General features: G+C 35.6%; 1 long non-coding RNA gene across 1 annotated transcript; it reads right to left on the bottom strand.

The window, feature by feature from the left end:
- Positions 1-20,384: 20,384 nt before the first annotated feature.
- LOC128922800 (uncharacterized) lies at positions 20,385-22,566 on the bottom strand. The gene is made up of 2 exons (XR_008471986.1): positions 22,467-22,566; positions 20,385-20,790 (listed from the first exon to the last, which is right to left on the bottom strand). It is a non-coding gene; the product is annotated as an uncharacterized LOC128922800 (long non-coding RNA).
- Between the last annotated feature and the right edge of the window lie 10 nt (positions 22,567-22,576).

The raw sequence follows: 22,576 nt of genomic DNA, 5'->3' as shown, positions 1-22,576 counted from the left end.
GAAGCTATTGTCAACACCTTCGGCAACAACAAAGCCTTCTAGCCAATTGGTAACTTGCGCTTCACTGCTGCAACAAAAAATTATCAACAATTGGACGCTTGCAACCAATTCCCTAAGGCAAAGAGAAGCATTGTGATGAATCGAGGAGGATGATGCCTGTTGCAGTGCATCAATAGCGCCATACCACCAGACCTAGTGCTGTTACCACTGTTGAACGCCTTCAGCGAAGACTTATGCAAACTGTGTCATCTGTGTACGAAAATAGAAAAGCCAAAGGCAATAACAAAAACAAAGGCAAAGCAACGCCGAAAATGCAGTGCCATAACCATCTGGCGGCCACGGACATGTGAAGTGTGAGGGGGTTTTAGAAAACCAGCTATCGAGCAGCGAAACAGTAGTAGTTGATGGCGTAATCTTTGAAGGCAGTGTGACAACCAACGGGATGAGTGGAGACGTCAAAAAATATTCGCTTGCTGCTAACAGTTTTTTGTTGAAAATACTTGAGACTACAATAAATAGCGAGTTACTCTTTTTTTGTATACTCGCTATGCGCTGTTATAACAACAACACCAACGCCAACTGCCAAAGTCGGCAATGCAAGCACAACACAACAGCTGTTGTTGGCGACGCCAATCTCTGGTATATGCCAAAACTCTGAGGCATGGCGCCGCAGCGTTGATGGTATGACACGAAAAGTTTTAACAGATTTTCTGTTTTTTTGCAAAACAAAAACAAGGGCTTGCCACATACCCAACCAACTTAAAGTGAAGATGCGCTCCCTCCATGGCCGATGATGACGTCACATTTGCAGAGTGAATGTACTGTGACACTAAAATGGGTGAATGGTTCTTGTTGTCTTGCTTGTCTGTCTGTTGCGCTTGCGCAATCGTCGCTGTCAGCCACAGTATCTTCGGGTTGACTTGCAGCTCCCTATATACTATGGGCTGGTGTGAATGTATTGTGTTCATTAGCAACTTCACAAGTTTGTATCTGAGTGTCCCGTTAATAATTGCGACTGGTTGCCTCCGACTGTGGTTAGCGTGTTACATGGTTACATAATAAGGTAAAATGCTGCGCTTTGCACTGTCTGATTTATTGGCGAGTCAACTGTAAGGTGCTGATGATTCAAGTGACAATACTGCGAATGGGGAGAGAGAGAAATAAAGAGATATTTACACAGAGTAATTTAACTTAGCGATTCGCAGTGTTTTTGTATGAAACATGTGTATAAGTATTGCAAATACCATTTGTTCCATTATCCATAAAGTCCTCTAAATAAAAAAAATATTTAAATCAAAAGATAATAACATTTAATGTATTTTTTTTTTCAAATTTTACGATTATGCTCCACTTTCAATTTGTGACTAACAAGAATCGTTTATATTAATCAAAAAAATTTATTTTCCACATTTATCAACCGTATTATTAAATTAACAGGTATGTATAGAGAATAGATCCACAAAACTTTCAAGAATAAAGTTTCAGAGGCACAAAAACAGAAAAAAACTAAAAAAAATACTATATAACGCAGAGGAAAAATGTGGAGACTGTTGAAAGTTTGTTTCAAATTCTATTTGCAAAAATAGGATTAAAAACTTTGGCACAAAGAACATTGTGTGCAACCGTAATGACAGCACTAGAGCACAACGCCACCAGAAGTGAGTGAAAAAAATTTTTATTCATGAACAACAAATTACAAAAAAAAGGAAAATGAGTAAAATACTTCACATAACAACGTCGGCTGCATGCAACCAGGAGACTAATGTAATTTTCACTATAATTTTTTCACGAACTCATAAACTTATATAGCACGTGGATGACGGAATGTGGATGTATAAGGAATTTTACTACGCGAACCTTTTGCAAATAAATAATTTCTCGGTGAAAAAGCATTTGAAAAACTGCACAACAACATATATAAATGAAAAGCATACCATGGGTATGGTGAAATTCCTGGTGCAACATGTTGCAAGCGCTACAGCGAAAAAGTGCATAGCCAAGCTTAACGCAGACAAATAATTTTATATTTAGTTTATATTTTTGTATTTATTTTACAAATATTTTGAAGTTGCCGTAACTTCTCGTTTGTATATTTACTAACTTTTAGTAAATCAATGGAGCCTATGGAGTCTCTGCACTCTGGACGAATGAACATATAAACAAATCAATGGAGCAAGATCAAGTTTTGAGATCCTTTATACTGGAATCGATTCTTACAATACATGAATTGTGCACTTCACCAACGAGTTCTTTATAACTTGTATCTATATTTTAAAAAGGTTAACTGCTCAACACTGATGTTAAAAAAAACTAGATCGACCCAGAGTTACGTAAAGTAGAAAATTAGCGACCAACTCTACTCCTATCTAGGCAACAACCGACCAACAGTAGTTGCTACCCGAGGGCTACTCTGCAATTAAAATGAAAAACACGTTCGAAATGTCCAACACGAACCATGATGAATTAAGTGGCATCAAGTGAGTACCTAACAGTTGCAAGTTGTCTGCGTCAGCTGTCAGATTGTAGCGCAGCAAGCGACCGCTGTTGAAGAGCACAAAACCCGTCGCATTGATTAAGTTGCATCAACCAAACGAGCGCCGCTTTTAAGCCATGACGAAATAGTTAAAAGCAACTCTTACTGGCTTTTAAGAGTCTGACTGGGACTAAATGGTACTTTTAATTAGGTTCAATTGAATGTAATGCGGCATGTAAAGAGGGCAACCAAATACAAGCGCGCACGGTATTACTTCATTTGCAACTGCAACCGTACAAAAAGAATTTTTACTTCACGCTAAAAACCCACTTTTAAATATTTGACTACTTGTTTTCTACAGCATCTTCACTTTGTCGCCCGGACACACAAATTAGCGCTTGTTGCACCCGGTAATTACAAATATCGCAAGAGGTTGATCTCTCCACACCCCAACATGGATTGTCGGACGACAACGCTGCTACAGGATGTGCTGTGTAGTCGACATACATATGTTTAATGGAATTCCAAAAAAATGTATGAAGATTGACGGTGACAGATGATTCTGTCGCCATGATGGCAGATGACAGAGAATTGTCAGACATGGTTATTACGGTGGACCATTCGTTAAGAGTCTGGAGGTATCAATATCAAAACAATTTTACTATGATCCGGTACCATTATGAGCCAAGAACCAAAACTTTCCGTGGATCAGGTAAATATACAGTTCGGATGGCAGAATGCGACTGACTAAACGATAAATTTTCATTATTTGCACGACTTCTTTGTTGTTTCCCATTCCTTTGTTGGACAAACCTTTATGTAGATAAATTCGATTTCATATTCACCTGTTGCATTACTGAGCCGCCAACTCAGTTCGCCAGTAAACACATTCGCTACTACGTTGCAGCACACCCGTAAGTCACAACATTTAATACTACCACATACTTTTCAATCTCCTTCTGCTTTTAATCCAGCTGCTGTTCTACTAATTTATTGACTTCAGTATTCTGCATTTCTGCGATTAACCTTTCGCTTTCAACCTAATCACCTTTGCGGATATGTTTACATTTTGATCATACGCGCATGCCCAGTAGTTTTTTGTATTACGCTATAGCGTATGCAATCAGACAGAATCACCGCCGGCCTCATCAGCTGAACTTTGCATACCTTAGCTTCAGCCACATTCTGTCTTCGACCTGGACCCTGACCTCACAATATTATCTCATTGATCTTTTGTCGTCACGACTTTAGCGCGCATCTTCACTTGAACTATGTTGTCGCCCCAGCACTTTAGTTAAACTGCAGCCGGTTTTCGTGTGAACTCGACTTTTGTATTAGGAAAGTTGGCACCCGTTGGTGTGAAGAATCCGAAGTTGTATAAAATATTATAAAGGTATTCAGCAAATAGTACTCTTTTCAAAAGAAGCCTTGGTACAGTCTATACCTTACACCTTTACTGAATTATGGTGACATAAATGTATGCTTTTCTACTTAGTTTACTAACTTTATTAGAGCATATTTAAATATATGGAAAGATAATTTGCGACCTCAAAAATGGATTTGTAGAAAGAAGTTAAAATCAATCCCTGATAATAACTGAGAGATGGAGAGACAGTGGTTTTTTCTGCCTGTCGTACTCTAGATGTCGATATGCTACTATAATACTCTCGACATCTCTATCACCCTCCGGCCTGAGCTAGAATACATTCTCAAAGAAGGTCATTGATTCTCTTCGGATTGTTCAAAACTATGTTCTTATGTCAATATGCCTCTACATATATCTGTCACTAAATACTTAAGTCTAGTTTTGCAAAGAACAGATATGTGAACAAAACTAGAAACTTCTGGTCCAACTAGTTACGCTCGGAGATAACTAGAATTTCAAATACCTATTTAATTCATTATTCCTCAACAATTTCTTTGTTAGCTACTGACGAAAGTGCATACTCATGGGTGAGTTCGAGTATGCAACATAAATTTTCTCATTTACATTTCGTATTTTTGCACATCGTATCATGTGCATATACAAGCATTAGCATATAAATCAAGCGTACGACTGGCTTGCATAGCAACGTACATAAGCGCATTGCATTGCAAATAATCGATTGCAAATAGGTTCCAATTGGCGAAAGCCACAAATCTGCTAACCTGGTGGAAGCTTACAGCAAAGGCATAAGAGATGCCAAAAAGACGTAGTCAAAGATTGTTTGTAATGTTGCAAGCAACATATCGTTTTAGTTGCTGCAGCAAAAATGCATTACTTCTCGTTTAGTTTATGCAGTAGTAGTTGTGATAGCCACATTTTCAAGTTTACGATGTCACGCTGACTAGTAGCCGAACAGCATTGAACGCGACTCATTTCAGTGCAATGTGGTCAGGTGTCTAATTGGATTGCTTGGTCTTGAAATTGCTTTGCCTATTGCAGTTTTTTAGTTGGCTTTATAGTCCGACTTTGGTGACTGCTGCACGATTAGCCATTAAACGGGTATGGTTTTATATTCCAACTCAATAAATTTGATGATCTGTTTTCATTTCACCAATTCATTCATCCACTTCAGTGGCTAGCAACTTTTTCAATTTTTCTTCACGCAACACTTCCTTCGTTCTTCACTTTGTGTTTTCTCTTTTAAATTCCTGCTTCTGGCCTGCGTGCATGCGTCTCTAATGCGTTCATAAAGATTTTATTCTCAATACCACCATCGAACGGAAATTGCTGACAGTGACAAGTTATATAGTATGTAGCACTGTTGCTGTGATACTTTGGTGTTCCTGGCATTAGTGGTTTTAGCTTAAGTAAAGTTGCTGCTGGCCAACGCCTGGTAAATGGCCTGCTTTTAAGCTAATAATTGGTGTCTAAAAGGTTTTTAACCCACTGTTTACAGGTTTTCTTTTAGTACTAGGACCACAAATCGCGTGTAGTATTACAAATTCCGATCAACGAAAGAGGCGATCCAGAGATATTAGCATATGCCTAAACTCTTATTGCTGGGTTGGATCATAAATAAATAAATATTTGCTTTGGAAAAAATAGTTATAGTATTGATCTTATCATCCAAAGTCCAACTGGAGTCAATTCGAAGGATATAATCCGCTTGAACAAAAGACATTGAAGTCTTAGTGGTATTCATAAAATCTAATCTTAATAAAATCTTTCCCAAAATAGTTCCCATAAAAGGAATTAGTGTTTGATTGGTTGAACTACTCGCTCTTAGTCGAATACTGGTGTGAGCGCTAGTATCTATTTGTCAATGATCTAATTTCCCGACAGTCTAATTTCAACGTTTCAAGATCCCGAATATTAGCACTAAGAATTTTAGTAGCCACAAACAGGCCTCCATTCTCCATCCATCCTCTTTGGTATTTCTATACTTTATTGCTTGACTTTGCTCCTCCTTGGCTGGTAAGTTTTCATGTTATTAATATCTATATTGCTGCTGTTATCGTTGTTGCTATTGCAACTACCAGCTTAACAACTTTATTTCTCTCGACTCTTGCTGCTGCTGCTGCTTAAATTTCTGACAGCCTTAATCCTGCCGCAACGAATCGGAAAATTATTAAGATGAGCGAGCAAAGAAAATAAGAAGAAAACCGCAATTTGTTCTCATTTCATAACTCAAACGCAATTTCCTACGGATGCAAAAATGCAAAACTGCATTTGGTGTGGTAGAGATGATGGATAGATAAAATGTTTCCATAATTAGGGTACGAAATGTGCAGGAACAATTTTTCCGAAAGATGATACATTTATATATATATATCGTACAATGTTGTTGACTTTCGTTGATGGTCTTAGAAGATATTCAGAACAGTGTCTACGGAAGATAACTAATGTTTATATAAAGGTCCATGTGAAGGAAGAAGCATTCTTCAAATCTCACTTTTGTAACAAGGGCATTTGGGACACATAAAAAGTTTCATAAAATCCATTCAACGATAGTTCTTCAATCTTCTATTCCTATCTAAGTAGTATAAGTATAACAAATAACAGTATAAGAAATCATGAACTGACACAGAGTAAGCACTTTAAAACTTCGGAAATTTACCATTCATCACTATAAATTCACTTTGAACCTTGTTTCATAGTAAGTTTGAAATATTCACCCCCTTTTTTCCATTCCCATATTTTCAATTTTTTGTTTTCCAAATTCAAATAAAATTGGCACACAGATCGCAACGAGGAAAATTGAGCTTAAGATATTAAACTTTTTAAGGGATTTATATCGATTAATTTTTGCTTTACGTAAGCCAGTCACTCGACCACAATTCATATTTATTGTTTATTACATTGTTCGCACTTCGGGCCACGGACTTGATGTGGCCGAAACGCAACGGTTTATTGGAGGCATTTTTCTTCTTCTGTTTCTTATTTCCTCTCTCTTTGTGTCTAACTAACCAATCCTACAATTCTCAAAGGATTTAAGTGAAATTGATGTGATTTGTATGGCTGTTTCTTGATTGCAATGGTTTGGCGATTGTTGTGCCATTCTCTGTAAGTGGTTGGGAAAAGCTCTTTTGTGCGGCCTCTAAAGAGAATTGAGATCAATAGTTAGACATGTAGAAAAATATATTAAAAGCTTAGCAAATAAATAACGAAAACGAATGTCTGATATGGATTTACTAATTAAGCCGTTGAGAAGTCGATACAAAGCTATAATTTTCCTTCCTTCAATTCAATGTGTGTGTATTCCGCAGTACAGGATATTTAGCTTATCTCAATGGAAACTAAAGGATATACGAGTACATTAAAGAGAAGTATTGTATATGATTGCACAAGAAACGAAGTTAATTCAATAAAAAAAAATTGTTATCAATATGATTACTCATATTCTCTTTCGGAGAGAAAAGATGTTTATAAGTTTCGTCACACATCGATCGCTTGAATTAAAAATATATATACCGAGGATTTTGGACTTGCAGACTACGACTTTATTTCTCTATATATTAATACCGACTTATCGATACACTTACCTGCGTGGGTTCCTATAAAAAAAGGAAAATGAGGAAAATTCGAACATGAAATTATATTTTAAACTTGATTACTACCTCTAGTCTTTTGTGTCCGTTGTTGCGATTGCGATGCGAAGAGAATGACTTGAAGGACGATTTACAGTTTCAAATAAAGATTTTCCACCATGGAGTCTTTTTGTAGTATAGATATACAATAATATATACAAATACAAAAATTTACACCGTACCCATTCAAGCTGCATATAGAAGAGTACCACAAATTTGTTGTTAGTTTTTGTTTTCGCTTAAGAGATTGCATCTAGGAGTTTAACTTTTATTGAATCACCCATATATCATTCCAAAAACAAAGCTTATTGTATATATTTTTTATTTTGCAGTTTATTAAACAATTTTACTATTATATATCAAAATAGCAAACAGCAGCCAATATAAACAACAAATCATGACACAAGTGGACAATATTGATTTTTGGCAAACTTTATAAGAAGCTTATAAAGTATGAAAGGGAACAGCGGCAATTGTTTAGGCCATGAATTAAAAAATCCACACGGTTTGGCTCAAACTAACTGGAAAATTGCTTCAATAATTCAAAGCTACAGCGAACAGCAGCTGGCAAGGTATAAGCGTACAAAGAAAGCAAATACTAAATCGTAAAAAACAAACTCCAGATAAACTCGAAAACCAAAAATAACAGCAAAACAAAACAAATGTGTGTATATATAAATACAGAAATATTTAATGACCACGTACACAACCGAAATATTAACCCAGCAATAAGGCACATTATTTTACTTGGGATTGGTACTAGTGATTTTAGAATCTTTGTTAGTTCGTTTATTGTATTGGAGAAATTTGGTTACGTTGATATAATATCATAGAACTTAATACATTTAGATGAGTTTTAGTTATTAACAACAAATATTTGGCATGATAAGATACTGGTATTTAGTCTGTTGAAGTGTGTACTGAATTTTCTTCATCGGGATCAAAATATGTTCTTGTAATTAAATATGAATTAAGCTTTTCAGATCAAATTTCACACAAAAGTATCGAGCTGCCGCTGTCAGAAAATATTGGGAAAGACTCAAATATCGAACCTTGTTTTAAGATATCCAAAACTGCTCAAACGAAAATTTGTTGAAATTCGGCAATTAGGCTGGAATATAAATGTTATTCTTTATTTACCTATGTATTTTAATATTAAAAAGGAGTTTCCTCCACAAAAAAATTAAAATTGAGAATACAAATTTCGAAAAAAACACTAGAAATTTCATGTTCTTCACTTAAGTCTAACGATTATCGATACATCAGCTTGACTTTGTTCAACATAAGGTTTTCTTGCTCCGTATTGCAGTTCCTCGTTAACAGAAACTTTCTAAATGCTTCCGGAAGTCCCATTATTGGACGAAGAATGAAGAAATAAATAACTTTTGTAACTGCAGCGAACAACAAGTAACTATCAAATTTTCGCAATTCTATCCAGGAATAAACTTTAAGTAGAACAAGAGCACGTGGTGTGCTCCCGAAAGCAAAAACGGGCTGATGTGAACTAAAACATGAAGTTATATTGTTTTATTTAAGCGGTAGTGAACAAAGTTTCTCCATCAATGAAACACAAAAGTAAAGGATTTATTTTACACAACGACGTAAAAAACAAAGCGAAGGAAAACGAAATTAAGTAAATCCTCAAACTCATTCGCATCAGCTTTATTGCGCCTGGAGATGAACAGCACTGGCACTGGCTTTGCCGCATTAACAACTCGGATGAGCGCCAAAACTAAGTGAAAAATAATAGACGTCGCATTAAAGTAGCTCAGCTGTAGACAGTAGCTGCTTGAAGGAATCACACAGAGTTGCAGTAAGTTTGTGTTGGGCAAAGCATATTAAATAGGAAAGTGTGCAAATTAAAAGAGTGGAAATGAAAAGCAAGGTCAAATCAGTAACTGAGTGGAAAATGAAAAGAGAGGAAGTAATAATTTAATTCAAATATAAACCTGCTGTTCTTTTTAACTCTAAATTCTCGTAATACTGTTTTCAGCATATGCATCATCAATTCGTCCAGCCAAGGGCTTAGTAGCACTCTTCAAAACTATTTGTGAGATACTGATACAATATCCGTCCATAAACCTAGGGAATATATCGATAATGAACTGAGAGGTGCCGAATGAATCTGAGTTCTCTTGGAACCGTAATCTTCTGCTTAATGCTGATTTATTCCATAATGATATCCCGTGCGTAGACGTAACTTTTAAAAATTCATGAAAGTCAAGGGAATAAATGTTTATAATAAAAAGCTTTGAATTTGTCTCAACAAATTTTCAATACTAGAAAAATATATAAAAAATTTTAATAACATTTTAGTACAGCCATTAAAAACCGCTTGTATATTGCATTTTTATTTTATTATTTCTATGTTTTTTAGGAAGTCTGCAGCAATCCAACATCGCACAGCTTGAGCAATCAGTGAACTACGAGTATACAGGACACGAAATAAATTTCATTACTCTGCAGTGTGAAATGCCAAATTGAATTTGTGATTGCCAGCCGAGATTGGTTTAATTAAATTCGTAAAGTAACCTCATAATAAAAACGGAATGGAAAAGCTGACAAGGATGTATGCAGCGCAAACGGTTGACGCTAATATCGTTAAAACAAAATACATGTACTATCATTACAAAAACTTAATCACAGTCAAAATATTATAAATATTTCCTCCACACTTTGCCAAAAATTAAATATTTTTCTTCTTGACTGGCGTAGAAACCGCTTATGCGGTTATAGTGGAGTCCACAACAGCGCGCCACGCATCTCTACTATTGGCAGTTTGGCGCCAATTGGTAATACCAAGTGAAGACAGGTCCCTCTCCACCTGGTCCTTCCATCGGAGTGGAGGTCTCCCTCTTCCTCGGCTTCCTCCGGCGGGTACTGCATCGAAAACTTTCAGAGCTGGGGCACTTTAGTCCATTCGAACAACATGACCCAGCCAGCGTAACAGCCGCTGTCTTTTTATTCGCTGGACTATGTCTATGTCGCCGAACAACACATCTTCTGCGGTATTCGCCGATGCCAATGTTTAAGGGACCATAAATCTTCCGCAAAACCTTTCTCCCGAAAACTGCTAGTGCCTTCTCATCGGATGTTGACACCGTCCACGCTTCTGCACCATAAAGTAGGACTTTAAATCATAAAAGCAAAATAAATAAAAAATGCCAAAAATCCTTTTTATGTTCCAATTGTTGTTTGCGTCAGCTAAGAAAGAGAAATGTGCAATATTTTATAAAAACAAAAACATTAGGACCACAATTTGACAACTTCTCACTTATACCATACTCACTTTATGTTTAACAATCGAAGAAGCTTGAAATGATGTTTTTTAACTCTTAGTATCAACAAGTTTCGTTATGTGGTACTTTGTGATGAGAATTATCCATCCTACATTTCTTACTTTCCCTCTATTCATCGATGTTTCTCGAGAAAACCGTTACTTATGACCAGCTGTGAAATAGTACATTCTATTTGTAATAATAAAGTTCGCTTGGCCCTCTTCGGTTATATTATATTTGCAATGCATTATTAATGGTTTCTTAAATAGTTTTTCATACTTTCAACTTTCTCACTTTGAGCTCTTACCCGACCACGTTTCGCCAGTTGCATGTCAATTTGTATTCTATATTGGCAAATGTAATTTTTCAGTTTTAAAATATCTATCGCCTTCCCTTCAGCTGTCGCGGCACTCACCACTTTGGCTATTTTAGAAGCAAAGCACTTATTATTGGTAGTTGTTGCTGTTACTTGCCATGATGTGGCAAATCGTACATATCAGAATGTTAACTGTCAATTTGTTGGCAACATGTGGCTGCAAGGTTGCTGTCATTTATCGCAACATTGTAGTACTTTGAGCACACACAACATTACTCATACACCCCAAAGTTTATTTGTCAGTTTTTCTTTGTTTTGCTTTTATTTGTTGCATCAATTCCTGCACATACAGTAAAAACGTGAGACAACATTTTCCTCAGGGAGCCGTAGGGGTAGTAGGAATGAGGAAGCGTGCTCTTGGCTGTCAGCAACAAGCAACAGCAGCAGCGGCACAGCATTACAAAGTGCACCGACACCAAGACACACAACTGAGACTGCAATCACCAATGAACAGTGACCCTATGCACAGGCAGTGGCAACAATATGTTGCATGTAGAAATAAAAACAAAAATTGAATAAAATAAATCGTAATGTAACGTTCCTTCCACCCATGTGTATTGGGTTACGACTGTTGCGTCTAGTGGCCCGTGGCCATTGAACGTGCAACATAACCCTCATGATGCACAGTGGTTCGGATATTGAAAATAGACTTTTTTATTTTAATTTTATTTTAAAATAAATTGCTTTCGAAATATGCTGACGTTGGATGATCCCTTTAAAACTCTCGGTTTATTTTTCATTGTACAAATACAAATCTTTTATGATCGATGATCCTCCGTTCCTTTTTGGTGGGAATTATTTTTTTAGTAATCTGATTATACTCTTATCGTGCTGGACGCCAGCATTTCCTGGTTACTTCGCAACAGACTACCATAATATTTCGTCTATTTACTAGCTCTACCCATCGTGTATTTGGCACAAAACGAAGATAGCACATGCAGGTCTCCAGTCCTGTGCCTAGTTACTGGCTCTTTCACAGTTTATCGCCACGGTCTGCAACAACATGTAAACCGATCTTATTTGCTGTTTGCGATGGACTAAAGTCGGAATAGGCGTTATGTGGCTACATTTTGCAAGTCTGTGACTTTACAAGCGTGCAATGCAAATTGATATCCCGCAGATATTATTCCCTAGTACATAAAAGCCATGCCACGACACGCAACCAACGCGCCGACGCGTAGGTTAAGTCGCTTCACGGCGTTGTGGTAGTGTATGTAACAAAGCCCAAGCGTTCTACTTGCAATCAGCCGCAAGTTAGTTGCAATCTAGTCCAGACAGTCGCCGCAATGGCATATTGACAGGCAGACACTTTGGACGGCCGACAGAACGATGAGTAAGTTTGGCAGGGATCCGGAGTATGTGTTATTTGTTATATTATGGCTTATCAGTTGGCAAATAAACGGCAAAAGCCGAAGCACACAAACAATCGTACTTACTGACAGTCGTGTGTTTGTTGTTGTACAACAATTATGTACATATCGGAATACATATTCATGCAATTGTGTTGCGCTACAAATTGCTCTTCAATGTGGCAAGTGGCATGTTTTAGAAGTGTTGATGTACTATCATTTTTCCTGTGCCTTTTCAGTTTAACTCAATTCGGCAAAATTCCATTCACTGCCGTGCTTAATCATGCTACCACGAGGAGAGTTTCTGTAACTGCAAATGCAACACTGTTTTTGTGAGTACATCAAGAGTTGTTAAAAGACTACTACTAAAGACCATCAGAAATTGTTCCGAATTCGCAATATTTAGTCCAAATACAACTAAGTTAAGTTAGGGTTCCTATTTCTACTTGGTAGATCATCGATTCGAGTTTCGGAGACAAATTACTACAGACGATAAAGTAAGTATATTAGAAATTCAATAAAGTGGTCCGGATTTGGGGGTGCATTTTTGGGATTGAACTTTGAAAAGTATCTCTGCCATCAAAATCTACCAGATTTTAAGAAATTCCTTAGATCTCGAATAAAATAAGCCAGGCATTCAGACTCTGCTCATTTGTTATGTATTTGTCCGAGAAATTTGGTACTTATCTAGAGACTTGAGCAACAGAACTCCGTTTTGCTATAAGACATCAATTTCATATTCAACTATTTGCGAGACTCACCAAACTCATCTCGTATGAGCGCATGTTTGTATGTAAATAGAAATATGGAGTTATGGTAGTTTCGAAGATGATTTAGTGCAGCGCCATTGGCAAACTACTGGTTGCAGCGTTTAAACGTGATTAGCTTCTAAACCAGAAATCGCTTGAGGTTGCCGAAGGAGGTTAACGCCTACATATCTGCATTATATTATTGAGTTTGAAGTGAAATATCCGGGACGATAAAATAGAAGCGATTCGAAATTTAATGAACGCTATTTGGCTATGATGAGGAATACATAAGTGATTACCATACAATGTATGTAAATCAACCATATATGTATAGAAATGAGTATATTATATGCATCATAGATATGTGCATATATTTTTATGGCAGTTGAAATTATTTTAAACGAAACCCATATATTTATCAGCAAATATCTCTGTAAAAATATTATTTTAACGTAGTATAGATTTATCTTATATTATATCTATTAATTGTTGCATAAATGTGACCACAAGACGAATATGAATTTTGTAGCAAAGCAATATACAGCTGAGCGCACTCCACCGAAGATGAGATTGAAATATATGCGTGCGTGTTAGAGATGGTTATAGAAACCACAACTGATGGCTTGTGGCTTTGACGCATTTGTCACGTGCAAGGAATAGAAGAAGCAGACTTGCTCACACATCCAACAAAAACATATGTATTCAATATGAAGACAAGTATATGACACCACTGAAGATGGCAACTAAGGATATCATATAGATTTCAACAAAAGAGGCAAAGATATTTAAATTAAATTTATGTCTTCACATATGCAGATATACATATGTACATATATACTTGAAGTTTGAGGAGACTTGCTGGCATAGTGGTTTTCTTGAGGGATTTATTACGAGCATATTTTGTAAGTCATATCCCAGAGTATATAAATAAATTTCAATCCACAGCCATACACTCACACAATTGAACACACGAAAATAATTTTACAACTTAACCAATATTACTTACTTTGTTACAAATTGGTGTAGCATACATTAAGGCGCTCAAGAGAAGTGTCAAATCAATTTATTTATGGCATATGTGGGATATCAAGAAATACCAGAGCCAAAACGAATACAAACGCAATAACAACACCAAAAGGAGTAGTCATAACAGCAACAAAGAAAATGCGTAGACTTCACATTAAAGCCATAATTCCTTTAGAAAGATTTGCATAATTTTGCTATATACCCTTAAATGACTTCACTGAGCTTTTGTTGCATTGTAAAATGTAAAAGATCGTTTGTAATCCTTTTGGAATTTACTGTGATTTAATAACATAATTTAAGTCAATTTAATTAATTTAAACTCAAAAGCGTAGAAACTTGCAAATGGGAGCATAAATATTAGCAATACAAAACAAGCAATAGCTGAATAGCATAGAGAGTTTTTGATTAGACATGGATGGATTAATGGATGTTTGGTAGGATACAGAAACAAATAAAAAACTGTCATATTAAAACGTATATTCTACATAATAGGGGAAGAAAACGTTTAAGTCCGCAGGTATCGAAAAAAATCGGTAAAATTCGATTCAGTTTTGACTCATATCATATTTTTGCTCCTTTAATAAAAATAAACTAGTTTCAATAATTTCTAAAAGATTTTTCACGTACCGAGAAAGATGTCCATGCCATCTTTATACCCTCAATTCCTTGGAGTTAGATTTATGTTATAAGTTTTTCGTAAGGACTTTCAAAAATGATGGAATGAACATCAGGATATTGAGGGAAGCTAGAGTTAGTCTTTCATCCCACAGTTAAGTATGAGTGTCTTTTAAGTCTTCTGGGCTAGCAAGGAACGGAATGTGATCAGTTTTTATAAGTAGTATTTATTTCTCTAAATAATTGCCCTTGAACATTTAATAACGGTTCTCTTACGAATGTCCAATGTTCTGTATTCTAAAACTACAGAACTAACATACGAATTTCGTATTTATCTCCTCCGCATTCTATCAATATTTTTTTCACTTTCTCTTTTGTTATTTTGTAGTTCGCTGGATGTTGTGAAATGACGGGCATGCGACATAAACAAGTCAACGCTCTGACAGCAGCGATATGAACTTATGTCGCACATGGTAAGCAGCTCTCAACACCCACGACGTCTCTCATGGCAATATCACAACAACAATAAGAGCAACAAAAACTACATAACAATTTCACAAGGCAACTAAATCACTGAAGAGATCACCAACCACACAAGAATCCACAGAGGTGTGCAGCGAATATCAACAAGATAGACGAAAAACGTAAGTACATAGTAGCTAACAATAAGAGCAAAAATTCCCAGACAAACCTGAAAACGTGAGCTGAATTCAGAAATATTTGCAGTTTACAAAGTTATTGTCAAAATTCTTAAATCGAATTTTCGTATTCACAACAAATAGTTCAGTAGCGTTAATAAATCGTAAAGTAAGCACTGATTGACATAGATAGGAAAGTCGCAGTGCTTAAAAAGGAAGCAAAAGCTCCTCAACAAATGAATCAATAAGAGCAGTTTAATGCTCCTCATGTACTTCCAGGATATACATCTGTGAGACTTGTGAAGTGAAATTAAATTTAATTTTATTTACATGAATTGATGTTTGAACTACTATTTCCCATATGAAATTCATAATATTTCAGTTTGTTCTCAGCAATAATCATCTTTTCCTATTTGTAAGGGTCCTAACTCTTTTCCCACATTTAAGGACCACCTTTCATCCATACACATTTTCATACATTCTATACTGCAACCAGCTTATCGCTAAGCAACCATGCTCACTTTAAATAATGTTGTAAATTTAATTTAATATACTCCGATGCATGTGGCTCTCTCGGTTATTAATAGGTGACAATGAACAAAACGCAACACGAGTATAAATTTTTATTTATCTATCTATATGTATTACCTGCTTACTCTAATGTATGTACATGCTCACTATTGCGGTAATGGCACAGATACCATCATTAAATTCAGCGCAGACTGTCTACTAAATGAAATAGCGACAACAACAACATCTGTGAAGAAATCCAAGTAGGCATAAAGACACATGTAATATTGATTTAATAATTAAAATAAAGCTATTGAATTGTGTATTGGAAAAAATATCATATTAACGGATCAACACTTAAGACAAAATCTCTTTCACAACATATGGTGTTTTTATATAGAAGGAAGTAAAGTTCAAGTATTTAGAAAATTACCTTACTGAATTACAAAATATATAGAACTTCTACTAAGAACCTTATAAAAAATGTTATCCCAGAAGGGTCTGCGAATGGCCACTTCCCTGCTCGCTATATTTGGCCGATGTTCTCTCTTACAAAAGCAGCAACAAAGTTATATAGTTGAATTCGTACCAGAGAGTGTATTATTATCCTTGCTTACCGTGTGGACCACTCATTAACGTTATTGAAAATCAAAGAACGCACGAGCGTCCCCTATACTACCTTGTGGCATGCATCCTTGCAACATTTTCAATTGAAATGTTGGCGCTTTATCCTTTGTCGGCTCTTCTTCTACGCTTTCTTTCGATTGTCACTTTTACGCAATGCAACGAGTGCAATAATTGCAGAGCAAGCAGGTCCCATTGTTTGCCTCGTAATGTGCCCAACAAACCGCAAGTAAATGGCGCTGACTCATATGGTACACTTCGTATGTGTATCTTTATGTAATTTAAAAGCAAAGAAAGGCTATGGTGAATTACTGTAAGCACGAGTTACCGTTACGTTTACTTGCAGCATGTACCAAATATAATTCATTCATAATTGTGCATTACCTGTGCGTGCGCCTGGCATAATGAATTATACGACGAAAATGTTATTTGGGGTGGTGTGGTTCTCCTTTAAATCATTGCATTCGTATGATTTGTTATTTTATGTTTTAAATTTAATTTCAATTAAATTCTGTTGCATCTGCTGCTGTGGTATTTCACTTGGAAGCTTACATGTCTTATGGGAACAGGCGTAGTTTTTTTTGTGGGAGTATGCGGAGTTCAAGATTCTTAAGTATTCTTTGTCTTTTATACTATAAATTGGTGGTAAGAACGAGCTACTGAGTAGAAACTTCAATATTGCAATTCTACAAGATTTTTCATGATCCTGCAAATATTATATATGATGTTATAATATATTTGTTAATTAATTTTTTAATTTAATTTATATTTTTTTAATGCGTGTGAAAGCTTCTTCTAACATATTTAAATAAGCTCTACATATATCTACAGAATCAATAATTGCTTTAAAATATAATAAAAATCTTTAAAGTGATGCCTCAATTTACCATCTCGCGAGATGCCCTCAGATTTAATGTTCTTTAGTTGCATATCTTTCTCTACCCTTTTGCTATAACAACACTGTTTACGTCACGAAACGCCAGAGCGGAAACCCATTTGGCATAACGCATAGAAACACATTAAACTTCAGTAATGCCAATGCGCCAACTGGCCTGCGTTAACACATTTGGCTTTCGATGGAGAGTTTAATGGTTTCGCTAGAATTACAAATGCTGCACCTTGCTCCTATGTGTTCTTTCCTGTTTTATATTTACCATATGCGAGATAACAGTTCAGTAAACCCTAGAGTTTGTTAATGTAGTTGTGAAAATAAAAATAGCACATAGTGCATTTCTCTTATTCTCCTTATAAATTAAAAAAAATCTTGTAACCAGAGAGAGGGCTACAGAAAAAGAGACGATATTACGACCCCCTTTACTTGATTACTTCTTAGTATCAATATCTGAGGACAAACTTAACAATGTCTAGCGCTATTTCCCTTATCACAGATTTCAAATATTTTTTTCTCTCTACTTGTTCTAATTGACTCCTACACCTTGTTGGAAGTTATAGACGCAATTTCTATAGGTTTGCAAGTTTATATCTCTTTAAGCTCATGAAGACACTATAAATAAACAAATATCAATAGCAACTGACAAAACTTCGCAAAACTTACAATAACAACAAGCACAAAATAAATAAATCAAATTAAAAGCAATGCCAACATGGTGCTATCAGCAATTTTGTTGAAGGATTGCAGGAATTTTTATTTGCACTGACATACCACAAGACATCGCTGTCCACAGCTCAAAATGCCACAAGCAGTCAGACAACAGCTGAAACACCAGCAATTGTTGCCTGGTCATGAATTTTCAGCATCAGCAGGACATACGCAGCATTTACCACATGTCCGAGATAAATAAATGCATATTTAAATGTATGTAAGAATGTATGTACATAGATATATCTACTTACTCTACCAGTAAGTTTGTATATAACTTGCCATAATGCTAACAAGCCAGAATTGCGATATCAATTGAGAAAAATCACAGTGACAGAACTTCTTAAGAAATGTAAAGAATTTTTGCTGAGAAATATACAGGCCCGTGAGGGAATAAGGAATACATTATTATTTATTCAAATGACTTACAGCAATGGAATCCTTTAAATAAGCACAACTAAGCGGAGAAGGTAGCGAAGGATTAGGTGTTTACTAATGTATATAATATCCATATATAATAAAAATATATATACATAAATGTATCAATATATGTGAGTAATCTCAATAACAAGCTTTAAAATATATACATCAATATCCAATAATCATTAACTCCCTCCAATACGATTTGACACTTCATTCTGGTATCTCACTATCAAATATCTTTTGATGAACAGTCTCCAAACAAAACTCGGTGGTTTTTGATTGTCTTGTCGGCAATTCGGTGTATAGAAAGATTAACGTTAACAGAATTGGTGAATTCAAGAGATGCGAATATAGTTGACATGTGTTAGTTTGTGTGAGATGTGTTAGATTGCGCTATATCCATTACTCAGATTCATTTAACTTTCTTGTATCTCTTCTTTCTTTTTGCAGTCCGGGTCGAAGTCAGAACGCGACTGTGAGTTAAAATATGCGAAACGCAGCTGATGAGCCACGCGCACTTAAGTCTAAAGTATACGTGTATATTTACGCTTATAACTATTTATTTGCGCAGGTATGCATATGAATTATAAGATACCGATCAGCTGCAGCGCAAGTACGATGCAAAGGGCAATCACGCATGCGCGTACGATCAAAATGTAAATATGTGTGCTAGAAAATGCTAACGATGCGCAAATGTAAAAGGTTAATCGTGACAATCGCTGAGGGAAGAGGCGCCTCAGTGTTTTGACTTGAAAACATGTGCAGCAATGGTGAGCATACAAGTTCACTTGACTGCTTAGTTGGAGGCCTAGTGTAATGTAGATAAGGGAGTATGTTCCAGGTAAAGGCAAACAAAGGCCTATTGACATCTGGACGGGTTTGCTTGATGCCCTAGAATGCATAAGTTTTGGATTTTAGCTTGATCTCAATTTCCAAGCCAGATCAAAAACTATTTTCTCACTACGGTAATCCCAGGTAATGGACTTTAGACTCCATAGTTTTATTTATAATCTCGATAGTAAAAAGTAGACAGACCATCATGAAATCAAACTGTTACCCATAAAATAGATCTGACACGTTGACAATTTTTGATCTCAAATTACAGAGCATCGTACCACTGTACATCACATCATCTACAATCTGTCATTGTCGATCTGCATTCTTACCCCACTAAGTTAGTGTCCAAGACTCTTTATTACAACTTTTCAACATTTGTTCGATATTTAATTAAATGCATGTCGGCTAGCACAGCTGTGCCTGCAAAACCAACATTGTGCTAGTGGCGGCAGACCAGTCAATGATGGGGTGGATGAGAGATCAACCGTTGGCGATATTTGTAATTACAACGTGCAACAAGCGCTAATTTGGATGGTACAGAAGGATGCTTTGCAAAAAGTGAATAAAACAAAAGGAAGAAAATACAAATAAATCCAAGTGAAGCGAAAAGATAGGATATCATGAAAGGTTATATGAGTTAAAAAACCTGCAATACTTCTAGGTAGTTAGTTTACTGGTAGTTTAGAAAAACTTTAAAATAATTAAATTTAGGCTATACCATTAATTTAGAAATTTCGACCCTCGCCAAGAATACCTTGCGTCTACTGCAGCATCAACTGCGTACTGAAACTTCATCAACGTGAAATTGCGTTTTTATGACACGAAAAGTGTCACCAGCAGTTTCCGCCATGTAAACACTCAACTTAGTTATTGGTGGTACTTGCTCGTTGCCACTTAATTCATCATCATCGTGCGTGTTGACATTTCCTACGTGTTTCCCATTTTAATTATAATTTGCCACGAAGTGGCTCAAGTGCTGGTGGCGATCGGTTGCATTGGCACAGAGCGTTTGTTTACCTCTGTTCGAGCACCAATTTTCTGCTGCGTTCTTTGACATCGCCAACTCGACACCTCATTTCACATGACTTTTTAAGTTCCCGGGATACTCGGCGCTTTTGCCACAGATCGCCGTAAGTGGCACCATCGCACTGTTTTCTCGTTTAAATTGGCCACAAGTCATGATGTCACGAGTGATAAGTGGCAACTGTTGTAATAATCTTGAGAAGTTTAATAAATTTTTGAATGGCTAGAGCTTCCTCCAAACTTCAAACCGTTGATGCTACGTGGAGAGAATAAATGACAGTAAAATAAAGGTGGGAAAAGGGCTTCTACTCAACTTTTGCAACGTTTTAAATAAAAGACATGTATATATATTATTCATATTTATTTTTATTACCAAATATCGAAAGTTATTAAAATTTTCATTTTAAAGTAGTATCAAAAGTAAATTTAAAATATACTTTTTTAAATATAGAGCTTTTTAAAGCTCAAATTATATTTTCGGTTAGGTAGCATAAAGCTTTCTAAAGCTTTTCTCTTTCAAAGGATGGTGAAATATTTTTTGCACTAAATATAGTTTAAAGAGCATTCTAATGCTTTTGCTGCAATACTAATTACAGTTTTTATTAATAAACATATTTATTTAGTGTTATGAAATACATTTCATAGCATAAGAAATTTAAGGATTTTTAATAACAAGGAGTTTGTCAAGTTAATTTTTTTAGGAAGTTCTAAAGCTCTTTACATATCTTTCATGAATGATTTGTGCAAGATCGGTGACAATTTTTTACAGAACAGACCCGCTTTTCAAGTTTACTATGGCTCTGCTGCAAATTTATTAAAGGTTTTTGGATTTTATAAGTTTTTCAAGTACACCACTTAAAACATTTTGACAATGTGCAGGAATATAAACGTCAACCCTTAATCTCAACTAATATCTTTAAATATGTATACATATTTAAGTATTTAGTATTTGTCAACTATGTTTGCTGTTGATAAATTTATCGAAAAGACTTAAAGACTTGAGTTACAAAAATATGTTGACAATGTCAGGAATATAATCGTCAACTTCTTAGTTAAGCTCTTTCAGTATACATATTATCATATATAGTATTTGTCAACTATGTTTGCTATCGATAAATTTATTCACATTATTTAAACCACTGGTAGTTGAGTTACGAAGCCCAATTTTTGCTAAATGCTAAATTTGCCGTTAAATCATCCGAATCGTGTTCGAAAAACAAAAAAGTTAAAAAGGTTTATCAACTAAGATCATTTAGTGTTATTTCGAATGTTTTAAAAATCAATAAGAAACGTATATTCTTAGCAAGAAGGAAATAAAATAATTTTCAGCATATTTTAAACTTTTGTAGATTTCTTGTTAGCGCAAACCCTCTCGATCTCTCAAGCGTATTTAAAAACTTTTAAGGATGAATTATTATATAATTCAAGGTTATTTAAAATGTCCTGGAGATCGGAATTTGAAAACAAGAAATAACAGGCGCATTTCAGACTTTTAGAAATTTGTTGAGTTAAACTGCAGTTCCGATGCGATGTTACCAAATCCATTTGAACTATTTGAACATTTAGTGGGTCAAGTTGTTGATCACTGAAGTAAATGAAAAAATAAAGTCAATAGCTAAAAGAAAAATCGACTCAGTTCTAGTTTCCTCAGCTTGACAACTTTTTAGAATAAGTTAGATTCGATTCTATGGCCGATGGTTTATAGTTGGATCTTATTTATCCACAAATCACATTATCAGAAATCTGACGTAAAATAACTGAGCTTTTTAGTCGTGATCTGAACATTTCTTCATTTATTTTTCCGAACAACTCTCTAACTTTAACCCTGCGCTATTTTCAAATATTTTATAATTTTTCTACCCAAAATCTGATCCTACTACTCTAAAATGAAAACTTTACGTATTCTTCACGCTTTTCTTCAAAACTACTCACCCCAAGAATCCACAGGAATCACATTTTTTGGTACTGTCCGGTAGGGCCCCAATACTGGAGTCCCCAGTGGACAGACACGTCTTTCATCAACGAACTGCTAAGTCAAACTG

Source organism: Zeugodacus cucurbitae, chromosome 6, assembly GCF_028554725.1.
Source record: "Zeugodacus cucurbitae isolate PBARC_wt_2022May chromosome 6, idZeuCucr1.2, whole genome shotgun sequence".
NCBI lineage: Eukaryota > Metazoa > Arthropoda > Insecta > Diptera > Tephritidae > Zeugodacus > Zeugodacus cucurbitae.
The sequence above is the reverse complement of the archived record's forward strand: the minus strand, read 5'-3'. Positions and strand labels throughout refer to the sequence as shown.